The sequence below is a fragment of the Cervus elaphus genome, chromosome X (genome assembly GCF_910594005.1).
Source record: "Cervus elaphus chromosome X, mCerEla1.1, whole genome shotgun sequence".
Lineage (NCBI taxonomy): Eukaryota > Metazoa > Chordata > Mammalia > Artiodactyla > Cervidae > Cervus > Cervus elaphus.
Window position 1 is genome coordinate 37,658,959 of NC_057848.1, and position 26,879 is coordinate 37,685,837.

General features: G+C 35.6%; 1 protein-coding gene and 1 non-coding gene across 4 annotated transcripts in view; both read left to right on the forward strand.

The window, feature by feature from the left end:
* HTR2C (5-hydroxytryptamine receptor 2C) overlaps positions 1 to 26,879 on the forward strand; it is a 329,358-nt gene that overhangs the window by 88,039 nt on the left and 214,440 nt on the right. The gene's annotated exons all lie outside the window — the stretch shown is intronic.
* LOC122691029 lies at positions 4,462 to 4,568 on the forward strand. Its single transcript, XR_006340279.1, has one exon. It is a non-coding gene; the product is annotated as a U6 spliceosomal RNA (small nuclear RNA).

Here is a 26,879-nt window from a genome sequence, read left to right on the forward strand (position 1 = left end):
GCTGAGACAGCTCCTATAGAAATTTACTGCATAAAGTTTTCCATTTTTATGCTCAGAAAATCATTCTTTTGTGTTTGGTCTTCATTAACTATGTAAATATCATACTGACTTTTGCCCCAAAGCAGGGCATAAGTGAGGAGTGCAAGTCGCTCAGTTGTGTCTGACTCTTTGTGACACCATGGACTGTAGCCCGCCAGGCTCCTCTGTCCATGGGGATTCTCCAGGCAAGAATACTGGAGAGGGTTGCCAAGCCGTCCTCCAGGGAATCTTCCCAACTCAGGTAGGCAGATGGTCTGAGCCACCAGGGAAGCCCAAAGCAGGGCATATTTACCCTGAAATAAGCACTTAAGCAGTTGTACAGTTAAAAGACAATTTTTCTTCTTCTGAGTGCATGCAATAACATACCTTATGGTGTTTACTAATCTCATAGTGTGGATTCATTGTATATAATGACTGTGTATTGACAAAATTGAAATTTATGCAATATATCAAATTTCTCATTAAGTATATATATTTATGGCAGATAGATGATTAATACCCCCTGCAAGCAAACCCAGAGACTGCTGTTATGAGTGGGCTATGTGTTTGTTTTTTAAGCACTTTGCCTGAATAAAATGCATTCCATACCAAAATATTCTTTTCTTTCACAAAACTAGTCTGTTTTTTTTTTTATAATTAATGCATGAGTTTAATTGAGAACAGATCTGAATAAAGAATAGACTTAAAATGTATGCCTATTTAAAGTTACTGGATGCATTTGGTGAATTATCTATGCTTGGTTTCATATATTTGCATGGTAGCATGCCACGTAAACCATGGGCTAGCCTCATCATCAGACTTACATCCTTTGATTTTTTTTGGTCAATGATTTTAACTAGGATGTATCTAAAGTCTTTCACTCTGTGAAACTGTTTCTATACAATTCTCAACACACCGTGGGAGGAATCAAGCTGAAGATTAACATTTAAATTTTCATGCATTTAAGTTTTCATGTATGCCCACTGGTATACACAGAAGGAAAAAATCCTAGAATGCTTTCTTTATCAAAATGTATGAATGGTTTTTGACAAATTTCAACAACTTAAGATCAATTTAAATGAAAATCTGATTAAAATGACAAAAGCAATTCTATGTAAATATATTTATAGTTATATGCTTTGTTTTCAGATCTCAGATGCCCAATCCCCAAATTACATAAAAATTATTATTAATCTCAAAAACAAATATTAAAATGAGTATTTTTCTGTGTTACAGGTTTTCTGTGCTTTTTATTTGATAGACTGAAAATTCAGAAGATTTGAGTTTGTAGCATAGACTGCTTTAGATTTGACATTTGCTTTAACTGTTAATTTAGTTATTTTTACATTTCCATCATGATTGACATTGTACAACAATATGGTGTTTATTGTTGTAGTCGTTAAGTTGGTCTATGATGGCTTAGAAAATATGTCATATTCCTTACTGTGTAGTTATTTTGAAATACCATAAAACTTTTAGAATATTTTTTTTGATCATTTGAATTATTAAATGTTACTCATTGACATTATTGAGAGAGACCATATTTTTAAGAATTTGGCACACACAGTATCGGGCTCAGGCATTACCATTCTTCATAGTTGGCAGTTCACTGCAAAGTAAAAAAAAAAATTCAGATACCATTACCATCTCTTCTTTAAAAATACAGACAGTCCTCCAACTTAATGATTTTTTTCAACTTTACCAATGGTACAGAAGCAACTGGAATTCAATAGAAACCATAGTTCAAATTTTGAGTTTTTACCTTTTCCTGGGCTAGCAGTATCGGAAAAGGCAATGGTACCCCACTCCAGTACTCTTGCCTGGAAAATCCCATGGACGGAGGAACCTGGTGGGCTGTAGTTCATGGGGTCGCTACGAGTCGGACACGTCTAAGCGACTTCACTTTCACTTTTCACTTTCATGCATTGGAGGAGGAAATGGCAACCCACTCTGGTATTCTTGTCTGGAGAATCCCAGGGATGGGGAAGCCTGGTGGGCTGCCGTCTATGGGGTCCCACAGAGTCGGACAGGACTGAAGCGACTTAGCAGCAGCCGCAGCAGGGCTAGCAGTATATAGTGTGTTACCCTCTCTTGATGCTGAGCAAGAGTCAGCTCCCATTCAGCCATTACCCATGATCACAAGCATAAACAACTGATATGCTTACAACCAGTCTGTTTTTCACTTTCAGTACAGTAGTAAGTTACATGAGATATTAAGCACTTTATTATAAAATAGGCTTTGTGTTAGATGATTTTACCCATTGCAGGCTAATGTATTTGTTCTGAGCAAGTTTATAGTAGGCTAGGCTAAGCTATGGTTAAGTGTACTAGTAGGTTAGGTGTATTAAATGCATTTTTGACTTACAATATTTTCAACTTACAATGTGTTTGGGGACATGACCCCATTGTAAGTCGAGGAAGATCTACATAGACAGTTGCATTCACCTACAACATACTTGGCAATGAGACTGATATGCACTTGTCATAGAGTCTGTTCATAGAAAGTGAGTGATGACGGTACCCAAACATTTATCTTTTCCATTATAAAGTTCAGAAATGAAAAAGGTCACTACTAATGTACATAAATATGTACCCTAATTGTCAGGATTCTGTTAGACATAGGCAAAGAAGAAACAAGTAAGAAAAAAACTCATCAAGAGCATTTACCTTTCTAAGAGAGAAGTGTTAACTCTGAAAAGTAAAGTAACTTGGACTACAGAATTAAAGTTTATTCCAAATATTCTGTAAAATAATATTTCACATCACTTGGATAAAATCACTTAAAATTTTCAATTCCATTTTATATTTTGGATTAAATAATGTCACACATAAGCATTTATTTATACAATATAATTTTTAAATATGCTAGCTATGTGAACTTAGGCAATTTAGCTTTTCTATAAAATGAAATATTTCTCACCTTTAAAATGGGGATAACAGCTTTGATACAAAGATTAAATGAATATAATTACATACATAGTTTTAAATAGTTACAGGTAATATATACATTAAGAATATTCAGACTTAGAGAAGAAACATATGGATACCAAGAGTTTGATTGGGATTGACACGTACTATGTATAGAATAAATAATTAATGAGAACCTAACAAAATGAAATAAAAATAACTCAACATGAACTTAGATGTTATGCAAAGAATTTTACTAAAATGACTTTAATTTGTCTGTACAACTACAACAAAAAAGAGTATTCAAACATGTACAGACAGCCTCAAATTGAGACATTGACATGTGGCCCAGATGGTAAAGAATCTTCCTGCAATATAGGAGACCCAGATTTGATCACTGGGTCGGGAAGATCCCCTGGAGGAGGAAATGGCAACCCATTCCAGTATTTTTGTCTGGGAAATCCCATGGACAGAGGAGACTGGAGGGCTATATAGTCCACGGAGCCGCAAAGAATCAGACACAACTGACCAACTAACACATTCATACATATTCTGTGGATTTTCGAATATGACTTTGGAAAACTCAGCAGCCATATGTACACATATATATTAAATTTAATATGCTGGAATTGAGATTATTGAACTGTGTTACAATTTGCTGTTCTTAACTGGATTGTTTGGCGTTTCCTGCCTTAAATTTTCATTATTAAATGAAACATGAACAGCATAGCGATGAAGGAAGGTTATCTTCACTTAACTATTACAAGATTAATATGGATCAGGAGATTTATCTGATTGCATCCTTAAGATCATCAGGAGTTAGTTAAAGTGCTAATTCCCCGTGTGTAATTGGGCTTTAAAAATTCTATGATTCTCTATTGAAGTGAAGTGCAAGTTGCTCAGTCGTGTCCGACTCTTGGAATGTATTCCATGGAATTCTTCAGGCAGAATACTGAAGTGGGTAGCCTTTTCCTTCTCCAGAGGCTTTTCCCAACCCAGGGATTGAACCCAGGTCTCCCACATTACAGGCAGATTCTTTACCAGCTGAGCCACAAGAGAAGCCCAAGAATACTAGAATGGGTTGTCTATCCCTTCTCCAGTGGATCTTCCTGAGCCAGGAATGGAACTAGGGTCTCCTGCATTGCAGGCAGATTCATTAACAACTGAGATATCAGGGATGATTCTTTATTAGTGAGCCAGATATTTTCAGGGCAAAAGCTCTTCCCTAGCTGTCAAGTAGACAAACTTGAAAAGCTATATTAACTCTTAAGATTGCCAAAGAACTATAATTGGCCTAAAGTAATAATTCACTGAATCTCACTTTAGTGATCTGAATGAATTAGGAATTAACTTCAGTTTGCAGTAAACGTTATATTAAATGATAAATTGCAAGAAAACAAAAATACTAAGAAGTAAATTATTTCACTAAATTATTACAATTTTTATTTTAAACTTCATTTGTATCTTTATGTTCCTATGACTATATTTAATAGATTTGATGGAAAATATATGGATTGATAAAATTGACAAATATGAGTGCTCACTTCAGCAGCACATATACTAAAATTGGCATGATATAGAGACAATTAGCATGGCCCCTGTATAAGAATGACACACAGATTCATGAAGCAGTCCATGTTTTCAAGACCTTTGGACTGTAAAAAAAAAAGACATATATGATATTAAAGTAAACAAACCAAGACTTTGAAAGTAAGGTTAAGAAATCTAGGATGTTACAACTCAACTTTTCCTTCATATAAACTCAAGAAAGCCCCTCAACCACTGTCTCTTCTCAGGATTTCCATCCTTAATGGAAGGCATGCAAATAAGTTCAGAAAAGGAGAAAGGTATTCATCGTTTGGCATTTGGTATTCTTGAATTTTACTATTCTTATTACAGACTGTCCAGCATCATATGAAAATATGAGGTTTTATTTTCTACATAAAATCTCAATATTAAGTAGCAAAAATATGGCTATAAAATGATACCTTTTCTATTTCATCTATGTGAAAATATGTAGAAGTTTAAAAGTCATTCTGTATGAATGTTAAAATAACTTGGAATCTTTAGATTCTTTCTCTTTTGTTTCTTAAATTTCACATGCTATATATGTATGTTTTTCCTGACAATAGTTTTGCAGAGCAGTGCGGGGACATCTTTTAAACACACGAACAAAAGTATTTGTGGTTTAACAAGGTCCAGGCTCTGCAATGACAACCCAGCAAAGAGCTTCATGCCATATCTTTCCACCTATTTCATAGTCTAGTTTTACCAAGATATTCTCCTAAGAAAATCCTTATGGGGGGGGGGGGGATGGTTTTTTCTATCCAGTGTCTTAAGCTGTTTTTCTATGGCAACATTTAGAATTTGAAACTCTTCAAAGACTAGCATTTCTCATGTTAAACAACAAACTTTTTAGGGAAACTGCTGAACTCACAGTAATGACTTTTAAAAAAGTGAGACATTTTTAAGAATTCGTTTTTCTCTATATCTGCAGGAGGCAAGAAAAAAAGCAAAAATGTATCTTCTGGCACCCCTTTTCCTTATCTACTTTCTCATTTCAAACAGGTTTCTCATTATGTTTCTACTCATATTTTCTTAAATCGAAAAATTTGAAATAATATATTCGTGGTAAGTTTTTGAGGCTGATCAATGTTCTTTAGTCAAAACGTATAGCACAATAAAAGATACTTTATACTACATAGTCTTAACCTTAAAAATTACATCTGTTATTTCATTTGAGCCCCCAATAATCTTTTCAAGTATATAGATCTGCTTAACAGATGTGTGATTAAGTTATAATGGAGTGTTTGCCTAAGTCAAATGTGTATTAAAAGCAGTGGTGGTTCTAGAACCTATGGTTTCTAACTTTAAATTCTGCTCTCTACCAGGTAGTCTTCTTGATACTCTATTCATTACTGTGGTCTAAGAATGTGATAGATATTAGATCCCATATCACAATTTCATACTCGGTTCACCATGGACCTGAGTGTCAAATCATGTTTATCTAAACTTTAGAGAAATATGGAACTATGGTTAGTCTGATTACAAGTAAATATAGGAGGCACTGTGCTCATTGCTGCCTGTTGCTCCTACTTTGTGTCTATGAAACAAGCAAACTAGTGGCTTTCTAAATATTACATTAATATTTTCCTCAACATAGATGTATTATAAATAATCTAGTGGCATAATTATGAGAAAAACTTATAATGTGAGTTTGCATATTCAGTAGCAGATTTTCTGGATTACTTAATATGTCTGTTGTTAGCCAGTTTAAAAGGTTGTATACATGTGATATAGGTACAAACATATTCCTTCTTGTAAATATTAGACAAATTAACCTAAAAAATTTTTGACTTTCTTTAGTTGGAAGTGTCTGGCAGTACAAGTTGTCATTAAATCCTTTTTGTTTTTTTAGTTTCAATGTTTGTGTTTGTACATCCTTCTAAAATGCATGAGTCTTCTGGTTTTTATTCAAATATCTAATCTGTCATTTACGTCAGTGGAAGAATTCCAAGGAATACCAAAATGGTAACCAACCTTTATTTATAGGCTCAAGGGTAGAAAGGGACCCTTGGAATAGTCTAATTTTCTCTTAATGTGTTGTACTTAGTTTAACATGTGCTTGTTGAAAGGTTATTTTGTTTTCTCCTTGACAGTTTCAGTTTAAGGACTTTTGGTACTTAAGATTATTCCTTTTATTCCCTTGAGTTTGTTGCAGTACAGTGAAATAATGAGTCATCAAGTAATATATAATGACCTGAAATAGTTGCTGTAGCATCCCAAGATGCCAGACTTAAAAATAGTTTAAACCCTGACATCTTGATCATTTCGCTGAACAAAAATCCAAAGGAATAAAATTGTCAAAAATATGAAGAATTATTGTAATGTTGAGAGATTTTTTAAAGTGTTTAAAGGGTGTTTGATAACCAGATCTAACAGTGAATAGGTAAATATTAACTCTGAAAATCATTTGCCTGCAGTCATAAGTTTTTTCTGTGGATGCCTAAGATATATTAGGCAAGAAATCCATATAAATGAAATGGATTAATCTAGCAAAATGATTAAGCAAAACAGCTCCCTCTCTAACATTCGGAATTCTCCTTAACCTTGTGATATAATCACCTTCAATTGTCCACAGCCATTATTTCATGCTAAAATTAGAAATGTGTTCCACTTCTGCTTTCTGAGGAAAGAAAAGACCCATTTTTGAAAAGGAAGATAAAAAGATAATCTAAGCTTTAAAATGCAAAAATATTTCCATTTTTATGCACATTGAAAAAAATCACCACTATGAAATCATTTGTGAACAAAATTCATTGTGATCTACAGGTGTGACAACTTTTGAATTGCAATATAGATTTTTTTTTCTTTCATGAGAATTTATTAATTGCTGAAAGAGTTACTCATGAGAGTTTTTAAAGAGAAACGTGGAAGATCACATCTCCCCAAAAAAGGGCTTAAATAATTTGTTATTACTGCCCTATGATACTCTGGTTTTTGGTTGTTTGCTTCCTTGCTATTTTTTTTTTTCTTTTACTTTTAGATCAGAATGAATATGCTCTATATGAAGTTTTTCTAATCCTTAGAAAACCGTCAAAAGTCTGCTCTGGAATTATCTGCTTTTGACCTAAAAACTAGTCAGATAACAGGTGGTCTGAGTGGGTGAGTATGAAATTCAAGGGCTAGAAAATGGAGATTTGCTTACTTAAAATCTTCCTCAGTGTTTGAACTCCTTAATTTAATTAAAATACCAAGCAGTTTTATTTGAATTCCTCTCTGTAATAATAAAGGCTTTGGCTAGTAAAATTCCCTGAAACATTCAAGAGATATATTATGATTTGTATTAAAGGTGTACATGTGTGCATTTGTTGTGTGTTTGTAGGGCCACTATTGATGGTAGAAATGAGAACTAGGCTGTGGGAATTTTGTGAAGGACTAAAGAGTTTGCACTTTATTCTGTGGTCAATATAGATTACTTGAACTGATGGATAACATGATCATATCTCATATGGAGTTAAGTTATAGTGGCAATACTGAGAAGAATTGGAGCAAGTAAAAGAGTCCAGAGGCAGGGAGAACTATGTGGAGACCATTAGAATAGTCTAGAAAAAATTGATGAAGGCCAACAGGAAAGGCAGGAACAGATTCAAAAATATTTTTGATAAGCTGATACTTAAGGCTAAGTCATCTGGAAAAACTACCAGTGTATAATATCTTAATGAAAATTGATTACTTTTGTCTTTTCCTTGGAAGGCAATCCTCATTTAAGTACAGAAGATATTCAGCCCTAGAGAACAATGAAGCACTTACTGGTACTTTAACCATGACACAATGAGACAGTATATTGGACAGAGTTAAACATTCTATTTTTCAGTCACCAGCTTCCTAATGACAGAATAAGGCCTTATATTTTAAAACACCAAAAGACTTGGAGATTTTAAAAACTGAAGAGCTAAGACAATAATCATTCACTAATAATAAATCACAATGGACTTTATGGTGATTAAAAAATCTTGAGCACTTGTCAATAAAGGAGAAAAGAATGATAATTACAAACAGGCTAAACTTTTTACATTTATTACCTGTCTTCCTAAACAGAACAGTCAAGTTCAATTCCATGTATCTGAAATTAGGAAAAAGTGAAAATATTACTATGCCTATTTCTAATATTACCATTTTTCACTTTAACAGCTTGCCAAATTATCAAAATGACACTCTAGACCATGGCTAAAAAAATAGGTATTCTAAAGTACTCTAGTTTTTTGTTTTCCAGAATTCTTATGACATATAAGGACATTAAGTACTGCTTTGAAGCAATGCCATTTTGCAATTAAAAATTTATTAAATTACTTCTGAACTAGAAGTTCTGGCCATCCTCCTCTCCTTTTTCCTGTTCTTTGAATTATTTTTTGGACCCCAGCATAAATCAAGGCAAATAGACCCTGTGAATAGAGTATGAGCAGAATGTTTCTTCTTCTGAACATGTATTGGGTTGGCCAAAAAGTTTTTTCAGCTTTTTCCATAAGATGTTATAGAAAAATCTGAACAAACTTTATGGCCAAGCCAATGGTAACTATTAAAGGTTGATCAGATAATGTGTGCTTGAGAAGATATTTTAAAACTGCATATTTGGGTTCAATGCACAAAGCACACATGAGTGCAGACACACACTCACATTTATAAAGACTGGTGTAAAACAGAACTAAATTTAAAGGATCACACTAACTCCCACTCAAATTATGTCAACCTTCCCAGTTGTATTCTTACTTCCATATTCCTAACTCGAACTGGAAAAAAAGAAAGGTGATAGGCATTACCAGAAAGTGCTGTTGTTGATTTGGTAGTTAGGATGGAAACAAGAGAGAGAAAACGCACATCTAGTGTTGCAGTGGTGTTGAAGACTAGCAGCCAGACCATACTGGGGAATGAATAGAGCCTTAATACTAATTATTTACAAGGAAGGATAGAGTTTATTTATTTATTCATTTTCTCTTGTTTCAAATTCTGCTGGTCTCGATCTTGTGAAGTTCAAATGAAATGATGAATGTGAAAGTGCTTTGCATAAAGTGTCATAGATTTTACAACAGTATACATTTGGGTTTAGGTAGCATTTCAAATGATGTAGGAATTTTCGTCTTTCCCACTCAGACTTAGTTTTTCAGCTACCCACTCATCACTTTGAAAATGTTAGCCTTAAGCCATTTATTTTTATTATGTAACTACTTAGAAGAGCTATGAATTTAGCTAATAAAATGTTCTTGCTGCCTATGTAATCTGTCAATTTAAAAGGGCTTATTTTCATTTATAAAAAGATATCCTCTTAGAGTTTGTTAAAGAAAAATAAATTAAAAAATTTAAATAAAACAGGCAGAAATATTAAATATTGGAAAAACATCTGCTAAACTATAAATTCAAAACACATTGTTAGACTTCTTAGTAAAATGATTATGTAAACAATTTTGAATTGAGCCCTTCTGTGTGCATGAGTTTGTTTATTCTCTCCTTTTCTAATTTCATACTTAATGTACAATTGCTACATGTCCTGTGTCCTTTCTTGGCAATCTGAAACAACATTACCATCATAAAATTTTTTAAATAAAAGAGAATTTAGAGACTATCCAGTAAGAATATCACACCCATCTGGAATGGAATTTCCATGAAAATAGAGGCCATTTCATATTTAAAGTATAGCTACATTCCTAAACCTAATCACTTATACATAATGCATAATTCATATTTATGAAAGAGGAAATTCAGTTCTAAAAAGACTGTGATTTGCTCAAGTTCACAAAACTAGAATCTAGATCTTCACTCCTAGCTTAGGGCTTTGCCTGCCATGCCACACTGAGTTTCTTTAAGGATGTGATGTCATCTTCAAATGAGAAAAATTTAAGTAGGAGGATAACATTTCCTTCATACTTTTTTTTTCAATTATTTGTATTAATTGGAGGCTAATTACTTTACAATATTGTAGTGGTTTTTGCCATACATTGACATGAATCAGCCATGGGTGTACATGTGTTCCCCATCCTGAACCCCCCTCCCACCTCCCTCCCCATCCCATCCCTCTGGGTCATCCCAATGCACCAGCCCCGAGCACTTGTCTCATGCATCCAACCTGGACTGGCGATCTGTTTAACACTTGATAATATACATGTTTTGATGCTGTTCTCTCAGATCATCCCACCCTCGCCTTCTCCCATAGAGTCCAAAAGTCTGTTCTATACATCTGTGTCTCTTTTTCAGTCTTGCATATAGGGTTATCTTTACCATCTTTCTAAATTCAATATACATGCATTAGTATACTGTATTGGTGTTTACCTTTCTGGCTTACTTCACTCTGTATAATGGGCTCCAGCTTCATCCATCTCATTAGAACTATTCAAATGTATTCTTTTTAATGGCTGAGTAATATTCCATTGCAAATATGTACCACAGCTTTCTTATCCATTATTCTGCTGATGGGCATCTAGGTTGCTTTCATGTCCTGGCTATTCTAAACAGTGCTGCGATGAACATTGGGGTACACGTGTCTCTTTCAATTCTGGTTTACTCGGTGTGTATGCCCAGAAGTGGGATTGCTGGGTCATATGGCAGTTCTATTTCCAGTTTTCTAAGGAATCTCCACACTGTCGTCCATAGTGGCTGTACTAGTTTGCATTCCCACCAACAGTGTGAGAGGGTTCCTTTTCTCCACACCATCTCCAGCATTTATTGCTTGTAGACTTGGATAGCAGCCATCCTGACTGGCGTGTAATGGTACCTCATTGTAGTTTTGATTTGCATTTCTCTGATAATGAGTGATGTTGAGCATCTTTTCATGTGTTCGTTAGCCATCTGTATGTCTTCTTTGGAGAAATGTCTGTTTAGATCTTTGGCCCATTTTTTGATTGGGTCATTTATTTTTCTGGAGTTGAGCTACAGGAGTTGCTTGTATATTTTTGAGATTAATCCTTTGTCTGTTTCTTCGTTTGCTATTATTTTCTCCCATTCTGAAGGCTGTCTTTTCACCTTGCTTATAGTTTCCTTCGTTGTGCAAAAGCTTTTAAGTTTCATTAGGTCCCATTTGTTTATTCTTGCTTTTATTTCCAATATTCTGGGAGGTGGGTCATAGAGGATCCTGCTGTGATTTATGTCAGAGAGTGTTTTGCCTATGTTCTCCTCTAGGAGTTTTATAGTTTCTGGTCTTATGTTTAGATCTTTAATCCATTTTGAGTTTATTTTTGTGTATGGTGTTAGAAAGTGTTCTAGGTTCATTCTTTTACAAGTGGTTGACCAGTTTTCCCAGCACCACTTGTTAAAGAGGTTGTCTTTTTTCCATTGTGTATCCTTGCCTCCTTTGTTGAAGATAAGGTGTCCATAGGTATGTGGATTTATCTCTGGGCTTTCTATTCTGTTCCATTGATCTATATTTCTGTTTTTGTGCCAGTACCATACTGTCTTGAGGACTGTAGCTTTGTAGTAGAGCCTGAAGTCAGGCAGGTTGATTCCTCCAGTTCCATTCTTCTTTCTCAAGATTGCTTTGGCTATTCGAGGTTTTTTGTGTTTCCATACAAATTGTGAAATTATTTGTTCTAGTTCTGTGAAGAATACCGTTGGTAGCTTGATAAGGATTGCATTGAATCTATAGATTGCTTTGGTAGTATACTCATTTTCACAATATTGATTCTTCCAATCCCTGCACATGGTATATTTCTCCATCTATTTGTGTCCTCTTTGATTTATTTCATCAGTGTTTTATAATTTTCTATGTATAGATCTTTTGTTTCTTTAGGTAGATTTATTCCTAAGTATTTTATTCTTTTTGTTGCAATGGTGAATGGTATTGTTTCCTTAATTTCTCTTTCTGTTTTCTCATTGTAAGTGTATAGGAATGCAAGGGATTTCTGTGTGTTAATTTTATATCCTGCAACTTTACTATATTCATTGATTAGCTCTAGTAATTTTCTGGTAATGTCTTTAGGGTTTTCTATGTAGAGGATCATGTCATCTGCAAACAGTGAGAGTTTCACTTCTTCCTTTCCTATCTGAATTCCTTTTATTTCTTTTTCTGCTCTGATTGCTGTGGCCAACACTTCCAAAACTATGTTGAATAGTAGTGGTGAGAGTGGGCACCCTTGTCTTGTTCCTGATTTTAGGGGAAATGCTTTCAATTTTTCACCATTGAGGGTAATGCTTGCTGTGGGTTTGTCATATATAGCTTTTATTATGTTGAGGTATGTTCCTTCTATTCCTGCTTTCTGGAGAGTTTTATCATAAATGGATGTTGAATTTTGTCAAAGGCTTTTTCTGCATCTATTGAGATAATCATATGGTTTTTATCTTTCAATTTGTTAATGTGGTTTATTACATTGATTGATTTGCAGATGTCAAAGAATCCTTGCATTCCTGGGATAAAACCCACTTGGTCATGATGTATGATGTTTTTAATATGTTGTTGGATTCTGTTTGCTAGAATTTTGTTAAGGATTTTTGCATCTATGTTCATCAGTGATATTGGCCTGTAGTTTTCTTTTCTTGTGGCATCTTTGTCTGGTTTTGGAATTGGGGTGATGGTGGCCTCATAGAATGAGTTTGGAAGTTTACCTTCTTCTGCAATTTTCTGGAAGAGTTTGAGTAAGATAGGTGTTAGCTCTTCTCTAAATTTTTGGTAGAATCCAGCTGTGAAGCCATCTGGTCCTGGGCTTTTGTTTGCTGGAAGATAACTGATTACAGTTTTGATTTCCATGCTTGTGATGGGTCTGTTAAGATCTTCTATTTCTTCCTGGTTCAGTTTTGGAAAGTTATACTTTTCTAAGAATTTGTCCATTTCTTCCAAGTGGTCCATTTTATTGGCATAGAGCTGCTGGTAATAGTCTCTTATGATCCTTTGTATTTCAGAGTTGTCTGTTGTGATCTCTCCATTTTCATTTCTAATTTTGTTGATTTGGTTCTTCTCCCTTTGTTTCTTGATGAGTCTGGCTAAGGGTTTTTCAATTTTATTTACCTTCTCAAAGAACCAGCTTTTGGTTTTATTGATTTTTGCTATGGTCTCTTTTGTTTCTTTTGCATTTATTTCTGCCCTCATTTTTAAGATTTCTTTCCTTCTACTAACCCTGGGGTTCTTCATTTCTTCCTTCTCTAATTGCTTTAGGTGTAGAGTTAGGTTGTTTATTTGACTTTTTTCTTATTTCTTGAGGTAAGCCTGTATTGCTATGAACCTTTCCCTTAGCACTGCTTTTACAGTGTCCCATAGGTTTTTGGTTGTTGTGTTTTCATTTTCATTTGTTTCTATGCATATTTTGATTTCTTCTATGATTTGTTGGTTATTTAGAAGCGTGTTATTTAGCCTCCATATGTTGGAATTGTTAATAGTTTTTTTCCCTGTAATTGAGATCTAATCTTACTGCATTGTGGTCAGAAAAGATGACTGGAATGATTTCAATTTTTTTAAAAATTTATAAGGCTAGATTTATGGCCCAGGATGTGATCTATTCTGGAGAAGTTTCCGTGTGCACTTGAGAAAAAGGTGAAATTGATTGTTTTGGGGTGAAACATCCAATTATGTCTAGCTGGACCATTGTGTCATTTAAAGGTTGTGTTTCCTTGTTAATTTTCTGTTTAGTTGATCTATCCATAGGTGTGAGTGGGGTATTAAGTCTCCCAATATTATTGTGTTATTGTTAATATCCCCTTTCATTCTTGTTAGCAGTTTCCTTACATTTTGTGGTGCTCCTATGTTGGGTGCATATATATTTATAATTGTTATATATTCTTCTTGGATTGATCCTTTGATCATTATGTAATGTCCTTCTTTGTCTCTTTTCACAGCCTTTATTTGAAAGTCTATTTTGTCTGATATGGGTATTGCAACTCCTGCTTTCTTTCGATCTCCGTTTGTGTGAAATGTTTTTTTCCAGCCTTTCACTTTCAGTCTGTATGTGTCCCTTGTTTTGAGGTGGGTCTCTTGTAGACAGCATATATAGGGGTCTTGCTTTTGTATCCATTCAGTCAGTCTTTGTCTTTTGGTTGGGGCATTCAACCCATTTACATTTAAGGTAATTATTGATAGATATGGTCCCGTTGCCATTTACTTTGTTGTTTTGGGTTCACATTTATACAACATTTCTGTGTTTCCTGTCTAGAGAAGATCCTTTAGCATTTGTTGAAGAGCTGGTTTGGTGGTGCGGAATTCAATCAGCTTTTGCTTGTCTGTAAAGCTTTAGAATTCTCCTTCATATCTGAATGAGATCCTTGCTAGGTACAGTTATCTCTAGGTTGTAGGTTATTCTCTTTCATTACCTGAAGTGTGTCCTGCCATTCCCTTCTGGTCTGAAGAGTTTCTATTGATAGATCAGCTGTTATCCTTATGGGAATCCCTTTGTGTGTTATTTGTTGTTTCTCCCTTGCTGCTTTTAATATTTATTCTTTGTGTTTGATCTTTGTTAATTTGATTAATATGTGTCTTGGGTGTTTCACCTTGGGTTTATCCTGTGTGGGACTCTCTGGGTTTCTTGAACCCATGTGCCTATTTCCTTCCCCATTTTAGGGAAGTTTTCAGCTATTATCTCCTCGAGTATTTTCTCATGGCCTTTCTTTTTGTCTTCTTCTTCTGGGACTCCTATGGTTCAAATGTTGTGGCATTTCACATTGTCCCAGAGGTCCCTGAGGTTGTCCTCATTTCTTTTGATCCTTTTTTCTTTTTTCCTCTCTGTTTCATTTATTTCCACCATTTTATCTTCTACCTCACTTATCCTATCTTCTGCCTCTGTTATTCTACTGTTGGTTCCCTCAAGAGTGTTTTTGATCTCATTTATTGCATTATTCATTATATATTGACTCTTTTTTATTTCTTCTAGGCCTTTGGTAAACCTTTCTTGCATCTTCTCGATCCCATCTACAGGCTATTTATCTGTAACTCCATTTTGTTTTCAAGATTTTGGATCGTTATCATTATTCTAAATTCTTTTTCAGGTAGATTCCCTATCTCCTCCTTTTTTGTTTGGCTTGGTGGGCATTTTTCATGTTCCTTTACATGCTGGGTATTTCTCTGCCTTTTCATCTTGGTTAGATTGCTTTTTGGGGTGGCCTTTCTGTATTCTGGTGGTCTGTGGTTCCTTTTTATTGTGGAGGTTTCTCCCAGTGGGTGGGGCTGGATGATTGTTTGTCAAGGTTTCCTGGTTAAGGAAGCTTGCGTTGGTGTTCTGGTGGGTGGAGCTAGATTTCTTCTCTCTGGAGTGCAATGGAGTGTCCAGTAGTAAGTTTTCAGATGGGTCTATGTGTTTGGTGTGACTTTGGGCAGCCTGTATGTTGATGCTCAGGGCTATTTTCCTGCGTTGCTGGAGAATTTGTGTGGTAAGTCTTGCTCTGGTACTTACTGGCTTTTGGGTGGTGGTTGGTTTCAGTATAGGTATGGAGGCTTTTGGATGATCTCTTATTACTTAATGTTCCCTGTAGTCAGGAGTTCTCTGGTGTTCTCAGGTTTTGGGCTTAAGTCTCCTGCCTCTGGATTTCAGTCTTATTCTTCCAGTAGCCTCAAGACTTCTCCAACTATACAGCACTGATAATAAAACTTCTAGGTTAATGGTGAAAAGATTCTCCACAGTGAGGGACACCCAGAGAGGTTAACAGAGTTACATGAAGAAGAGGAGAGGGAGGAAGGAGATAGAGATGAGCAGGAGGAGAAAAGGGGGGACTCGAGAGGAGAGAGACAGATCTATGTAGTACTCTGTTCCCTAAGTGTTCTCCGTAGCCCAGAACACCCACAGAGATTCACAGAATTGGATTGAGAAGAGAAGGGGGAGGGAGGAAATAGAGGTGATCCGGGGGAGAAAAAGGAGTGTCAAAAGGGGGAAAGAGTAATCATCACACTCCTGAGTAAAAATGGGTACTGAATATTGGATTCTTAAATGTCCAAAATTGATATCAAATACTAAAAAACAAAGATTAAGAATCTAGAATAGGGGTTAGACTCTTAAAAATACAATATTAAAAATAAAAACACAAAAAAATTTAAGAAATATATATGAAGTTTGCTTTAAAAATAGGGTCTTTTTTTTTTGCAAGCTTATAGTGGATTATGAAAATGAAAATTAAGGAGTAATAGAGGACTTTTAAAAAGTAAAAGAAAAAAAAATTAAAAAGGAAAAAAATTAATTAAAAAAATAATAGTAAACATGTATCTATGAATTTCTCTGGAGCTGTTGTGGGCAGTGTGGGTTCGGTTTAGTTTCAGTTAGCTGCTTGTTTCAGCTTACACTTCTCAATATCTATAGGCCCCTTCCAGTGTATTGGTGTTAACTACAGGGATTTTAATCTGTTACACCTGTCACTTCTAAAGCGGTTCCCTTTGTTTATTTGGCTTCTGTTTGCAGGTCTCTTCAGTGTCTAATTTCTGCCCTGATACAAGTGGGCAGAGGTGGTCTCCTGTTTAGGTTCGCTTGTTCAGTCGTGCTGTGGGGAGGGAGGGGCACTGCAGACAAATGTCACTGGCGTGTGTGGGGAGTGCTCGCGGTGTTCCGGCCACACAGGGTTTGCCCTCGCTCACGGCGTGTGTGCTTTCCCTGTCTACACTGCTCAGGCTCCAGGTTGCTCTACAGGGAGCAGGCCCTGAGTTGTGTGCACTTTCCAATCCTAAGCTGCTCAGGTTCAGGTTTTTGGGTTGTCCACAAAGACGCAGACTCAGTTGGGCCTGCATTTTGTGCCTTCCCCGACCTAGCAGCTCAGGCAGCCTGGAGCTTGACGAGTGCACTCTCCCTGGGTGCAGTGTGCCTTATCCCCTCTGTGGTCCCAGCCTTAGTTTCTGCGCGTGCAGGTCAGGTCGCCTTGTGTCTCTTCTGGGGAGCTGGTCTCTAGCTGTGACCCTCCCGGCGGATGTCAACCATCCAGAATCTCAGGAAGTCTTTGGTTAGAAACTGGAGGCCTGTTTGCATTTTGGTAGGGGATGCCGTCTCTGGGCCCGCCTTTGCCCCTTTCCCCTCCCCCTGCCTCCTGCCTCTGGCAGGGGATGGGCCGGTCCGCAGCCTGCTAGCTCTTCTCTGGAATTGCTCAGTCCCTCCTTTGTTCTGTGAACTGGCAGACAGTGTCTTTGGTTACCACTTTTCGCAGGTTAATTTTCTCTCTCTCTCTCTTGCTACCCTACAGTTTGAGTTGCTATCTCACGTTAGCTCCCTCCGATTGCCCTCAGGGCATTCAGGCCCAGTCCTTACCCTAAGCAATGCCGCCCGCTCCTCTCCGTTCAGCCTCCACTTGCTGGTGGCGGATGTGAGCGTCTGGGGTGCTTTTCTGCTGGGAGTTGCTTTTAGGCATGTAATCTGTGGATTTTGCTTATTTTTCCTCCCAAGATTTCCAAGATTTGAAAACTTCCCCCAGACCTGCCAGTGAGAGGGTTTCCTGGTGTTTGGAAACTTCCTCTATTAGGACTCCTTTCCTGATATGGTTCTCAATCCCTAACTCTTTTGTCTCTCTTTTTATCTTTTAAATTTTGCCCTACCTCCTTTCGAAGACAATGGGCTGCTTTTCTGGGTGCCTGATATCCTCTGTTAGCAATCAGAAGTTTTTTGTGGATTTTGCTCAGTGTTCAAATGTTCTTTCGATGAATTTGTAGGGGAGAAAGTGGTCTCCCCGTCCTATTCCTCTGCCATCTTAGCTCCTCCCCCCCCCATTTTCTTCATTATTAATGCATAGGACCTATCGCTCAGTCATGTCTGACTCTTTGTGACCCCATGGACTGTAGCCTACCAGGCTCCTCTGTCCATGGGATTTTCCAGGCAAGCATACTGGAGTGGGTTGCCATTTTCTTCTCCAACTCTCAGTAAATTCATTACTCTTGAATCTGATTATGCTGATATACACTTGGTAAATTATAAATTATACCTACTATTGGACAATATTTGATTACAATTTCTTGACTTAAATTTGGAACCATGGGAAAAACAGTAGAATTAAGTGACCAAAATAACAAAATGGGTATTGTCCTCTTTAAACAAGCAGTAATTAATTACTAGATCTAAAATCATATATAATCCAAGAAGTTTCTTCATTATCTTGCCAAGAATGAAAAATCTCTGGAAAAAAATTATGCATAAGATTAGTTGATAAATTATATTTTGTGTGGATTAAAAGTGTCTAAGTTATATATATATATATATATATATATATATATATATATATATATATATATATATGTTTGTGTGTGTGTGTGTGTGTATGATCCAAAAAGACACATGTACCCCAGTGTTCAGAGCAGCATTATTTACAATAGCCAAGATATCCTAATATCCATCAACAGATGAATAGATAAAGCAGATGTAGTACATATGTACAGTGAAATATTACTCAGTCATAAAAAGGAATTAAATAATGTCATTTGCAGCACCATAGATGGACCCAGAGACTGTCATATTAAGTGAAGTAAGTCAGACAGAGAAAGACAAATATCATATGATATCACTTGTATCTGGAACCTTAAAAAATATACAAATGAACTTATTTACAAAATAGAAACAGACACACAGACATAGAAAACAAACATGATTATGAAAGTAGGGGAGGGATAAATGAAAAGTTTGGGATTAACAGATACAAACTATGATATATAAAATAAACAAGGTCCTACTGTTCAGCACAGGGACTATATTTAATATATTGTAATAACCTATAATGGAAAAAATCTGAAAAAGAATAGATAGATAGATAGATGGCTTCCCTGGTGGCTTGGCAGTAAAGAATCCACCATTAAATGCAGGAGACATGGGTTTGATCCCTGAATCAGGAAGATCCCCTAGAGAAGATAATGGCAACCCACTCCAGTATTCTTGCCTGGGAAATCCCATGGACAGAGGAGCCTGGTGGGCTACAGTACACGAGGTCACAAAGAGTCAGACACGACTTAGAGACTAATTATTTTGTTGGACACCAAAAACTAATAAAACATCGTACATCAACTATACTTCAACAACAAAAATCAGTTGTTTAGAATGTATACATGCCATTGGTATATCATTACCTTGCATTCAGAGAAATAACTTAAAGATTAGGAAATTCACTTCATAAACTCACACTTTTTTTTTCAATAAAACCAGAAATGAATACCTAGAACCATAAAAAAATATACGTTAAAAGTATTAATGGAAGAAAGATAAATTAATACCTTTAAAATGCTGGCTGAGATTTAATTAGTGTGGATTAAACTTTGCCGTTTTTCTCTCAAGAGTAAATTTTTAGATGTATTTTTTAAGTAAGCAGTACAATTTTAAGTAGAAATTGAATCTTTTATAAAACTGGACTACTTAGTGTCTATAATTAGTGGGTAGTAACACATTTACATTGAAATTTCTAGATGACATTTTCATATGTAAGTGTGCTTTTTATATCATTTAAAATGGTGCTCTTTTTAAACTTCAAAGTTCAAAGAAATGAGTTTGTCTTAGAAATGAGATTTTTCATTCTTTTAAAAGACTATTTCATTAACTTTCAGCTGCTTATTAAGTTTTAGAGCAAGGGCTCCTAACATCTTTATTGAAATAAAACTTTTCTTTTTTTGCCTACCCAGAAAAAGAAAAAAAAGAAATTTACAATTTATTTAGAGATAAGATCTGTCTCCCTGTCTCCCTCTCCCCTCTCTAGTACCCACCCCATATCTTTCCCTATGACTTGGAAACCATATAAACTACTACCTGTGTATAGTAGGCTTCAGCCAGACTTCTCCTTAAGCACCCCCCCCTTTTCTTTTTTAAAGAAGTAAAACAGTCCATTGCATATAACTATTTGAAAAAGAACAAAGATTCAGACACGACTGAGCGACTGAACTGAGCTGAACTGAGTATGCCTTTATTCACTTCATTCAAAGGTTTCCATTAATTTAACATTATTTGTATGTAAATCGAAGTTCCTCTTTCTGCCAAATTGGAAAACATGTACTCATACTGATGATACCAGGTAAGCAGAGAATAATATGAGGCTATAATTATGGCCATAATATAAATAGACCAAACATTCTAGAGATGTCACAACTTTGTGTCACTTTTGGAAGTCTGATAAAACACTTCAGTATTTGAAACACAGGTTGACTTTTACACTATTTTTAATCCATCAGTTATTATTACATATACAAAAGATAAACATTCTCTTGGTGATTTTCTCTGTAACACATGTGGAAATACAAATAATGAATATAATAGAAAGAGATAACTTATCTTTATACTGCTGTTCATCTATGCAAGTATATCATTTAGTCATAAAAACCACAAAATGTCCCTGAATGTCATATTTGTACCTCCAAATTCTGCATTCCAAGTAAATGTAAGCTGAAGTTTCATTGAAATAAGAGTTGTGGTGGGGGCGGGGGAACTCATTATTCTTAAAATTTGTTCATGGGCAAAGAAGAGAATAAGCCTTTAGAAATCTCAGACACTCTATATTCGAAGTGTTGACTTCTGAGAATATTTTTACACTCAAAAATTCAGTTATAATTATCTTTTAAAATGATAATATTCTCTTTACAAGTTCATCCAGTTGCTAAGGTACATCCCTTTCACTGAAAAAATAATGACCCTTGGCAACAGTGAATATATCTAATATAAATTATATTTATAACACAAGAAAGCAGCTTTATATTGAGAACCCTTTGAGACAGTCTATACTAGCAAATTAACTAAGCCACCTGGTTATCATTAACTACTTACCAATTTAGTGTTTTTATATTTTTGTATTAGCTTTACTTTAGAATTCCACTGGAGTATTTTGACATACTTTGTATTATTACTGCTTCTCATATATTGTAAAATGATTTGCTTACCAAGACTGAAGAATGCAATAAGAGGACATTATTCACTGACCTTAAGTAAAGACATTGCTCTAAGAGCTTGTTCAGTTCAGTTCAGTCGCTCAGTCGTGTCCAACTCTTTGCGACCCCATGGACTACAGCACGCCAGGCCTCCCTGTCCAGCACCAACTCCCAGAACTTACTCAAACTCATGTCCATTGAGTCTGTGAGAGCTTGTGGCCAAGCATAAATGTAGCTGGACAAGAGTCCAAAGATTACACTTATTTAAAAAGAGGCATTGATTATACTAAAATTAAATATTCTTTGGGCTTCCCTAGGGCTCAGCTGGTAAAGAATCTGCCTGCAATGCGGGAGGCTCTGGGTTGGGATCCCTGGGTTCGATCCCTGGGTTGGGAAGATCCCCTGGAGAATAGAAGGCTACCCACTCCAGTATTCTGGCCTGGAGAATTCCATGGACTGTACAGTCCCTGGGGTCGCAAAGAGTCGGACGCGACTGAGTGACTTTCACTTTCACTTTCAAATATTCTTTACCAAGAAAAAGTATACTTTGGAATGTGTTTTCACACATTTCTTCTTCCAAGCCAGGTGTTTAATAACAGAAAAATACCTCTCTTACTTCAGTCTTGAAATTTGTAAAATCTACTTTAGTAGTTACACTGGTTCTCTTGCTTATTTCATCGAAGCGAGAGATTTTTCTAAAGACAGACAGATGATTTCCATCTTCTTGAGACTATTCAAAAACACACTAAGTGCAAAAGCTTTTTTGGCATAAAAATATTGCAGGTTTTTTTTTTTTCAAAATATCAAATTTATGAAAATGGGGATGATAGTGGGAGTATTTTATTTCTCCTCACAGCCTTTAAAAATGTTTTATATGAAAGAATATAAGATACCTCTTAAAATAACTGTGATATACATGAATTTGCTATTTTAAAAGTTTAAAATAGCTCTTTTAAAAATCAAAAACCTGTACTGTAAGACTTTTATCTCTAAGGCCAGAGAGGTGATAAGTTTATATTAATATTTTAGATACAATAGGTTGAAACAGTAAAATCTTTCAACAATAATGAGTTGTGATTTGATGCACTGAAAACTAGAAGAGCAATAATAGAATCTGTGTACTGCAGTCAGAACACTTTAGTAAAATAAATTTGGTGGGTATTTTTTTTTCCTAAAGGCAATATTCTAGTTTTAAAAATTGTTATATTAATTCTACCATTTATATTATAAATGCCATTAATTTGTGTCATAAATACCATGATAGTGAATTAGTGCACCACTGAACAACAGCTCTAAGATTGATGAATGCTTAAGCTTTTTAATGATGTCTAAATGCCCTGGACTAATTAAATCTTCTCATCCCTCCAGAACAATGTTTAATTATCTTGACTCTACAGCTTATAAGCAAGATGTTAATACAGTATCCCTGTTTCACATATTCAGTGGTACTTTGGCACCTCAGTACCTTCAAAAGCTGTTAAGACGAATGCAGTTTAGCTCTTTATATCCTTTAATCATGGAGACCCTGTCTCCATGTAAATAAAACTATCACTTTACATTGGTGGCACTTCGTTGAACTGATCTCACAAATTCTGATTTCATCAATGAAGTAGTAATCTATTACTGAAACTGACATAATTTTTATTATTACTATGTGTGATTATACGTGCTGATACAGCTTTAAAGAGTTGATTTTTCTGCCTACAACAAATGAAACTGAAATCACCAGGGAGATTGTCAGTCCCTGGATTGTTAGAACCACACATTTACCTGAGAGAGGTTATAACAGTAGATTAGTATAGACTCCAAAGCTTCCCAGGTAGCTCAGTGATAAAGAATCTGCCTGAACCCCTGGGTCAGGAGGACCCCTGGAGTAGGGAATGGCTACCTACTCCAGTATTCTTTCCTGAGAAATCCCATGGACAGAGGAGCCTGGTGGGCTACAGTCCACGGGATCGCAAAGGAGTATAATACGACTTAGTGACTAAACAACAAGCATAGATTCCTAGGACTTTCTAAAAGGAAAAAATGTAGTCTAATTGTTTTATTTTACAAATGAGAGTTCAGTTAAGTGTTTTTACCTATCCCCTACGTTTTCCCCATTGTCACTATTCAAGTCAGTGAAGTGTAACAGTATTAAGCCTTCAATAAAGGACAGTTGATATAAAGCAAATTATTTTAGAATCAACAATATAAACTAAGGTCATTTTGGTAATTCTCTGACAGCCTTTCCCTGTTAGCATTCATCATTTATTCTAAAGATTTTATAGTCCTCAGACATGATTAAAATGCATCTTTCATTAAAAAAATAACTTTGTTATCTAAAATTTTGACCCATTTAGGAAATGAGAATCCTGTAGCAGAAAGAAGAATTTTTGGTTACTCTACAGCATGTTTCAGAAATAATTCTCCATTGGTTCCACATTCTCCAGAGTCCTTCTTCCAGAGACATAAAAGCAAGGAATGTCAGCACTTTAATGCTACTGAGCATATACAAATTTTGTAACCATTTTGCTCCAGTCAGAAAGTACTATCTACTCTTTCTTTGAGAAGGTATTTCCATTGATGATCTATTGCCAGAATATTCATCTTCAGTTGAGGCTGAAGCTTCAATGTGAGAATGTATTAGGGACATTTCTGAGAGGGCAATATGTCTTTTGGGTGAGGAGCGAGGTTGTTATTTCTAATTTAACCTCTTGTGAATTATTTTAAAATATGAGTTTGTTAAAATGTCCACAATTTAAAATGTTTTGTTTAATTTGGAAAGTAGGCAAAGGTAGAAAGGAAGGAAAAATTTATATTTTTTATTAAAACAACCTTTTAAATAACATTTTTAAAGATTTTAAAAGCAGATTTATGATAAATATCAAAGAACATAACAACAAGATAAGTATATTAATTAGCCATCATGCAATTACATTATAGACACAACCTTACATTAAGTGAAAATAACTACTTTCATGATATAATATTTCAGATAACAAAATAAATTAAAATAAAAATCTTAGGAATTGCATTTTATTTTCTTTTTGAAAGAAGAATGAGAAATGTTTACAATTACTTTAATATTTGATGTATCTTATATATTCTTTTCTTAGGATAAATAAAATTTGTCTGTAAATTCAGTACCTGAAATATCATTTTGAAAATACAGCTATAGTGGAATTCATGGCATTAACTTTATTATGCTGAGGTTCAGAAGAGATTTTGTGAATTAAAAAGACTATTCCTGTCATTTATACCAGTTATATTTTCTTCCAGTAAGCATTTAAACTTGTTTTGAAAAATGATATGAAGAACAGTTACTTGGTATATATTACAAGAGATAAAGTAGAAAATTCATATGAAAAACAGTATTCTAAAAACTTAAATTGTTCAGAAAGGAACTAAGTCCCTGCTGGTTCATAGACACAATTATATTTGTACTTTCACAATACACTATTTTGTGCTCTTTTCATCATTTAATAATGTTCCCACGGTTTATGTTTTGTGTACTTGCACTGATTTGGGACTTCCCTGTAGCTCAAATGGTAAAGAATCTGTCTGTGATGCAGGAAACCAGGGTTCGATCCCTGGGTTGGGAAGTTCCTCTGGAGAAGGGAATGGCAATCCACTCCAGTATTCTTGCCTGGAGGATTCCATGGACAGAGAAACCTGGCAGGCTATAGTCCGTGGGGTTGCAAAGAGTCAGACATGACTGAGCAACCAACACACATAACAGAACATCACCTCACGGTATCTTCAGTTCAGTTCAGTTCAGTCGCTCAGTCGTGTCTGACTCTTTGCGACCCCATGAATCGCAGCATGCCAGGCCTCCCTGTCCATCACAAACTCCCGGAGTTTACTCAAACTCATGCCCATCGAGTCGGTGATGCCATCCAGCCATCTCATCCTCTGTCGTCCCCTTCTCCTCCTACCCCCAATCCCTCCCAGCATCAGGGTCTTTTCCAACGAGTCCACTCTTAAACCCTAGCAATTAGTAGTGCATTGCTTACAAAATGTTGCTTTTATTGTATCTTTTCTGTAAAAGCCTTTATAATTCCTTTAGTAGAGAGTAGAAAAATACTTGTTCTATTTTTACTTTATTATGAATTTTGTATAGCTAACAATTATGATTAGGTTTATTTAACCTCAAGACCTACCTGGTATGACCTATAAAGTTTAGCAGTACAATTTCAGAGTTATTTAAGTTTTGAAAAGTATTATATTTTAGTCAGCTAAATACTGAGATAGATGATTCATATAGAAATGTAAAGTGCATTGGAGAATCTTAATCTTATGGTCTTTGAATGCAAAATTTATTTTATTAGCTTTCCTTTAAAAATAATTCCATTCTTAGTCAGTTTTTAATGTCTCAGGTCTTTCCTTTTGTACTATGCTTCTGATCTTCATTAAAGTTAGGTTAGTGAAAGAAAGTGAAGTCACTCAGTCATGTCCAACTCTTTGCGACCCCATTGACTCTAGCCCACCAGGCTCCTCCATCCATGGAATTTTCTAGGCAAGAGTACTGGAGTGGGTTGCCATTTCCTTCTCCAGGGGATGTTCCCGACCCAGGGATCGAACCCAGGTCTCCCTCATTGCGGGCAGACGCTTTACCGTCTGAGCCATGCTAAACTAATCATAAATATTAAACTCAATTCCAATTGTTTTCTAAAGCACAGATCTGTTTTAAAAATCTTGAAATGAAATTCACATTAGCATCTGGGGAAAGTGCTATATCAACACTAATACTTGGCCTACAGTGCACACAGCTGGTTAGAAAATGAATTATGGTTACCAATTAATGATAAATATACACAATGTACTATGACATAATAAAAATACTATCTTATAATTTAACAGTCAATTTTAATTAGTAGTACACTTAAATTTAGCTGTTGTTGCATGGGAATAGAGGGCTTCCCTTGTGGCTCAGACGGTAAAAGAGTCTGCCTGCAATGCTGGAGACCCGGGTTCAATCCCTGGGTCAGGAAGATCCCCTGGAGAAGGAAATGGCAACCCACTCCAGTACTCTTGCCTGAAAAATTCCATAGACTGAGGAGCCTGGTAGGCTACAGTCCATGGGGTCACAAAGAGTCGGACATGACTGAGCGACTTCACTTCACTTCACTTCACCTGGGAATAGAAGAGGAGAATTCTAATTTCAGCATATTGGTATTCCTGGCCAGAGAAGTGAGGATGAGAATTTCACCCTCAGATCTACTTATTATGTGGAAAGATACAATGCTGAAAGGACAGAAGAGAGAAAAAGGACCACATGTTCAGATCACACTCCTCACTCATACCCTAAGTCCTTTTTTCTAGCCAACTTTTGTTCATCTTTCAAAACTCACTTACTGTAAGGAAGTTTTAAAACTTCCCATGTCTCAGTGAGATGTGTTTTTTCTTAGCTCTTACAACACCTTTTAGGTAACTCCATCATAGTATGTAAGTCACTGACCTGCAATTGCCTACTTCATTTTCTGTTTCTCCTTCTAGACATTTCTTTCAAACAGAATAATTTAATCTTATATTTCCAGAAGTTAAAGTAAGGACTTATAAAAATTGGTAAATAATTATTAATATCTAACAACCAAGTTTTATTGTACAAATCTTTAAAATAGCCATAAAAGGCTTAAATAATAACCTTTATTAATGTGTTGTGGGGCACCATACTATCATCACAAACCACAATAGCTGCACTTGC